The sequence below is a fragment of the Hemicordylus capensis genome, chromosome 3 (assembly GCF_027244095.1).
Source record: "Hemicordylus capensis ecotype Gifberg chromosome 3, rHemCap1.1.pri, whole genome shotgun sequence".
Lineage (NCBI taxonomy): Eukaryota > Metazoa > Chordata > Lepidosauria > Squamata > Cordylidae > Hemicordylus > Hemicordylus capensis.
In genome coordinates, this window is record NC_069659.1 from 351,188,194 (window position 1) to 351,194,193 (window position 6,000).

A 6,000-nucleotide genomic window follows, 5' to 3' on the forward strand; every position below is an offset into this window, starting at 1 on the left:
GATTCAATTCAAATCGATTCAAGATTCAGATTCCTCCTATTAATTTCCCCAGATTCCCAGCTTTCATTTTTTTAAAAAGCTACGCTCTAGCCCTTGTAGAAGTGGAGTTATGGAGCAAAGTGTGTTGTTACTATTATTTTTCAAGTGTTTTGATTCTTTGAAGTATAATAACTTTTCCTCAATGAATCCCTAGGAGTATTCGTTACACATCTTCATTTCTTCTATTCATTTTTACTGTCTTTGGACAGTGCCAATTGTCAACTGCCATGTGCCAACTACACCCTCCTCACACCCACAAGGCAGTGGGGTACTACTCAGTTTACGTTCTAGGGATTTTCTGAAGTGTTGAGACCAAGGTGGCGGATCTGGAGAAGCTCAGAGACAGAGAGGCATGCGGACGAGACCTTCAGGGACATGGCTGAGACATCGCACCCCAGGGCTGATAGCTCCTCTGCTCTCAGGGAGAAGGTCTCAGGCAAGTAAGACATTCGTTTGAGGAAGAGGGAAATGCTCCTTTAGAAGGGACCCCTCCTGTGGAAGATGAGCCCATATCCTCTCGCACAAGGGACACTCCTCCGGGGGTGGGGGCCTCCTTGTAGTGGGTAATTCGATCATTAGAGATATAGAGAGATGGAAGGTAAGGAAAAGCTTTATTACGGTCAGAGACCAGCATAAAATATCATATACATATTGGTACTAAAGGGACTTCTGTGGTTTGGGGCCTCCAGTTGATTGAGATATGCTGCAGGAAAAGCAGAATATCTGAGCCCGCCACTGATATAAAGTTTTGGAACACTGCTGAGATCAGTTTGATGCTCAATGTCTGTGATGTGCTGCTTGATGGTTGCTTTTGCCTGATCATAACCCATGTTGAGCAAGGACTTGGGGGAGAGGCCCAGGATAGCCATTTTAGCCTCACTTGTCTGAATCCAACTAGATTGATAATCATCGTGTAGGGTTAGAGGAGCAAGTCGAGTTGGGCGAGAGGATAATCGGAGCCAGTAACAGAGAGTGGTCACCCACACCCTAGCCTCAATCTTGATCAGGCCTGTCTCTAGGCGCAGTGTGGCATTAGACACATTGTAGCACACGGAGTGCTGCCATCAGGAATTTAGATTGTACACGTTCTAAAGTTGCAATGTTAGGAAAGGGACCCAACTGAGCACCACAGAGGAGCTGAGCAAGTGGCTTAGCTATGAACAGTTCTGAGTGTGCACACGCTTACACGTTTTTAAATGTCTGCTCAGTTAATTTTAGATCTTGCTCAGGCCCCACTCTGAATGCATGTGAACACACTGCCTTGATACTGCTACCCAGAACAAAATTCATTCTGCACACAGATGAAAAAAATAGGAGAGAACACTGGTCACAGACAAGCTGGTTACCAACTTTGCAGGTAGGTTCCACATTAGGTGTACTTGTCCTACATGAACTTTGGTAAGTTATATATAAATATTTGTTTGTAGTAGCCGTTTCCAATTGTGGCTCCCTCTCTTGGGGCAGGGGTGTAAGGGGGCCACCGTGTGAATGCTTTGTAAAGATCTGCTTAAATTACTGCACATTTCAATGAGCAATTGTTCAGCCATAAAACCCATGCACAACCATAGTTACTATGACAGGTGTTTCAGGCAGATAACATAATACATGGCAGAAAAAGCCTCCACCTTGTTGGCAAAAAGCATGCTTGAGGCAGTGTCTCCTTTCAGCAGCAGATAACAAAAACCATACTAAAGCACAAACTGAAGTAATAATTTGTTGCGTTAACAAAAGCACAAACTGTGTCCAAGAGAAATATGCACACAGAAGATAACTATGCATCACTGAGATCCATAGTCTTTTATAGCTTCTTGTCGAGCAGCTACCCAGCAATCCTGCACAACAGCAAGACAAAATATATTGCTAAACATGCATATTTCCACCTTAAAGAATTTAAACTGGACCTTTGTCACCTCAAGCAGTCTAATCACCAAAGAGTCACCCTCCCCGACACACACCCCTCTGTTGGGCATTGACTAAGATTGCCTTTGGCACTGACTTGCTCAAGGCTTATTATGGACACAGGACTGACAGCAGTCCATGCTTCCACACACTCCAAGCTAGAAAAAGCACTTCCTTTTGTAGCCTTGGTCAACAGTACACCTGGTTGAAGCCCGTTATTCCTGGCATCCAGCCAATGAAACGGAATACGCTTTGGAATCAAAAAGTTTTTCTTTTCCTTGCACTCAATGCACGCCTACCCTGACTGACAGTTAATTCAAAATCCTCACAGACAGGATATGACACACCACACACAGGGGAGGAAGGAAAAGCAGGCAAAAAGGCCACAGCACAGCAGAACAAGTTAGCCAATATTGTAATACACACCACCTCTTCTGAGCTGCTAAAAAGCACTCAGAGTCTGTTCCCCCGCTTAGCAATCAAAGAAGCAGGAGAAAGGGCATGCCCTCAACTCCTCCCTGTGGCTTCCAGCAGCATCTGGTGGGCCACTGTGCGAAACAGAATACTGGACTAGATGGGCCTTGGGCCTGATCCAGCAGGGCTGTTCTTATGCTCTTAAGAATCACTGCAACACCATCTTAGCTTGACCAGACTGACAGCACCCAATGAAGAATCCTATGAAGTAGCCAGCTTACCACATAACCCCAAATCTCAGTGGTTTTAGTCCAACGTTCTCAGAGATGTTGCATCGTCCATGTCCCATGTAGAGGTTTACATTACAAGCATTTGTATAATCTAACACTCTGGGGCCTAAACGATGCCCAGGAAGCAGAGAGCAACTAAGCTTCCTATTTAAATAAAGAGACCTAGATTCACACACATTTCTACCTCAAGCTCAGGAGTGGTCTACATCAGGCAAAGCCATCCAGAAGCTCTCCAGCTGTTTCTGGACTAGAATTCCCATGATCTCCAGCTACAGTTTATTGCAAGTTGGGGTTATGAGCATTATAGCCCAACAACAGCTACAGAACCTCAGATTGAGTATAGACCAATACCGAGTTATACCTGGCACAGCAGGGAAATGCTCGACTAACAAGCAGAAGGTTGCTGGTTTGACTCACCACTGATACCATATCAGGCAGCAGTGATATAGGAAGATGCTGAAAGGCATCATCTCATACTGCATGGGAGGAGGCAATGGTAAACCCCTCCTGTATTCTACCAAAGAAAATCACAGGGCTCTGTGGGTGCCAAGAATAGAAATCAACTTGACAGCACACTTTACTTTTACCTAGTATAGACCAAACGGTAGTATTTCTCCAGGGTTTCTTCCCAGCTCTGCCTTGAGAGGCACAAGACAACCACTCCTCCTTATACAGCATCTCCTCCTCCTCCTCATCAACAAATATTTATATACTGCTTTTCAACAAAGGTTTCCAAAGCAGTTTACATAGAGAAATAGTAAACAAATAAGATGGATCCCTGTCTTCAAAGGACTCACAATCTTGGAGGTACTGTGCTGGGGAAAGATAGAGCCAGTTACTTCCCCCACTAAATAAAGAGAATCACCATGTTTAAAAGGTGCCTCTTTGCCCAGTTAGCAGGAGTTATGATTTCCAAAGCTTTATTTAAAATAATTATACCCCACCCCGCCAGTACATTCAGGGCAATTAGCTATTATCAAAGCCAAAACTAAGAAACCTACCAGATATAAGCAGCAAACAAAACATTAAAAAGCTTCTCTTTAAAAAAAAGGTGTCTTCATTTTTAAAAAAAAGATACTGAAGGATATTAATAATAGCAGAACCCGCTGAATTCCCAATTTCTCTCCCCCCCCCCCGCCCCCAGCCAGGTTTCCAGCTCGCCAACTCAGAGGCTCCCTCAGGCTCACGCCGGTGCTCCTCAACACCCCCCCCCCGCCCCGTTACAGCCACGTTGAGAGGACACCAGGGCTCCGTCTGCTCGGCCTCCTCTTTCCCACTGGCCCGTTTCACTCTGTAGGCTCTCCAGGGGCAGAGACTTCTTCTTCTCTTGCTTACAGAGATCCTGAAGAGGTGCCTGGACTAGCAGCGTATTCTTAATAAGCAGGAAGATGAGCGGGGGGGACGGACGCTCCCTGCTCCACGAAGAACGGTCCTCATGCATCCCTAGCAGAGACGAAAAGCCCCGTCCGCGCTCAGGCGAAGCCCCCTCCCCAATTCCTCCAATGAAGCACGGGGAGGGGGAGAGGAGCAGAGATCACACTCTGGAAACAATAAGCCCGCCCGCCCGCCTCAGCAGGGCCCCCACCTCCGAAGACGGAGAAGAATTTAAAGAACACCCAAGGGGGGGAGGCGGAAACCTAGGGAAGCCTCCTGGTGGGGAATTGCCAACCGCCCTCACTCACCTCTCCCCGCCACCAGCCGCCTCCCAGCGCCGTCTCTGGAACCAACTCCCAAGATGGCGGCCGCTCCCCCTCCTCAAGGCGCCCCTCCCCTATCACTGCAGCAGCGCTGTCACAGCGCGTGCGCCGGGCGCGCCCCGGCCCGCTTTACGCATGCGTTTCCCAGCATAGGCGAGATGGAGAGAACAGATGGGCAAGAGTTTGGGATTGCGGTTCGGGACGGACCCAGAATGCACCGCGGAAGCTGGGGCATCCCTTCAGGCGCGATGACGAGCAATGCACCCTGGGACGTGTAGTAGTAGTAGTTGTTGTTCTCCGGCTGAAACGGGCTCAGGCTGAGCAGTCATGGGGTGTTGCATTCTGGGGCATGTAGTTCGCCACGATTGAACTAATACTACCCCCGGAAATATACGGGAGTGGAAGGAATAAGTCAAAGGCTTCACGCAAGGGGTGTACCTTGAGGCATGCGTGGAGGAGGAATAAATTAGCGTTACCTATTAATCTTTAGGGTAATCGGGGGGAAACGCTGGTGCGGTGCAATCCTAGGCAGCTGGGAGTAGTGTCCACGGAACGTACTTCCAAGTAGACCAACATAGGCTCAAGCTTCCGCTAGCTGCTCTGAATTATTTCCATATACAGGTGTGGATCCGTGCAGGGAGTAGCAAAGTTGGAGTGGACCCAGAAACAAGATTGTAAAATGCCGCCCCCCACCGAAGCTCCGCTCATGAAGTAAAGAAATCTTAAATGAGGCTGAATAGTGGTAACAAAAAGCATAGAGTGTGTGTGTGTGTATATATACACACACACACAATAGTATATTTGAGAGAGAGAGAGAGAGTGTATAGAGTGTGTGTGTGTATATATATATTTTTTTAAATCACACACCTGTGTGCCACAATAGAACATCATCCTAAATTATTTTTTTAAAGGTTTTGTAAATTGTGGACGATGCAAGTCATTGAATGGTACTAGAGAAAGACATGCTGTTCTGGTAGTTCCAGGTCTTATCACTCACATCAATTTCAGAGGATGAATACAACTGAAGGAAGCCTGGGTGGCTGGGGGAGTCAGTCATGTGACTTGCCTCTGGGGGGGGCCCAAGGCGGGGGGGGGGGCAGACAACTGATTCCCCTTGCTGTATTATAGTCACACCCCTGGATCTGTGGCTCAGGATTAACCAAGGCACACTCGTGAAATTCACCACCTATCCCTGCTCAGGGTCATGGTCTTCCGCTCTAAAGTTTCTATTAATCTAACCTCCCCTCCTTGGGCAAGGTGTTGGTGCGGGGGGGGGGTGCAGGAGGCAGCTCCACGCAGCCCTGGGTGATTATTTAGATACTTTCCAGTCTGGTTTCCAACCTGGATACAGGGTGAAAACTGCCTTGGTTGCCCTGCTGGATGACCTATGGCAAGAGAAAGAGAGAAAGCAACTGTTGATTCTCCAGGACCTCTCAGTGGCTTTCAGTATCATCAACCATGGTATCCTTCTGGGCTGTCTCTCTAGGTGGGGACTTGAGGGCACAGTTAGCTACCTGGAGGATCGGACTCAAAAGGTGGTGCTAGGGAATGCCTGCTCTACTCCTTAGCCTTTGGGGTACCACAAGGATCTATTCTGTTCCCCACAGTTTTACATCTACATGAAACCTCTGGAAGAGGTCATCCGTGGGTGTGGTACCATC

General features: G+C 47.7%; 1 protein-coding gene across 1 annotated transcript in view; it reads right to left on the reverse strand.

Moving 5' to 3' along the window:
* AP2M1 (adaptor related protein complex 2 subunit mu 1) overlaps positions 1–4,477 on the reverse strand; it is a 44,509-nt gene extending 40,032 nt beyond the window's left edge. The window contains exon 1 of the mRNA XM_053308179.1: positions 4,325–4,477. The gene's annotated coding sequence lies outside the window, so the exon portion shown is untranslated. The remainder of the gene's footprint in view (positions 1–4,324) is intronic.
* Positions 4,478–6,000: the final 1,523 nt, after the last annotated feature.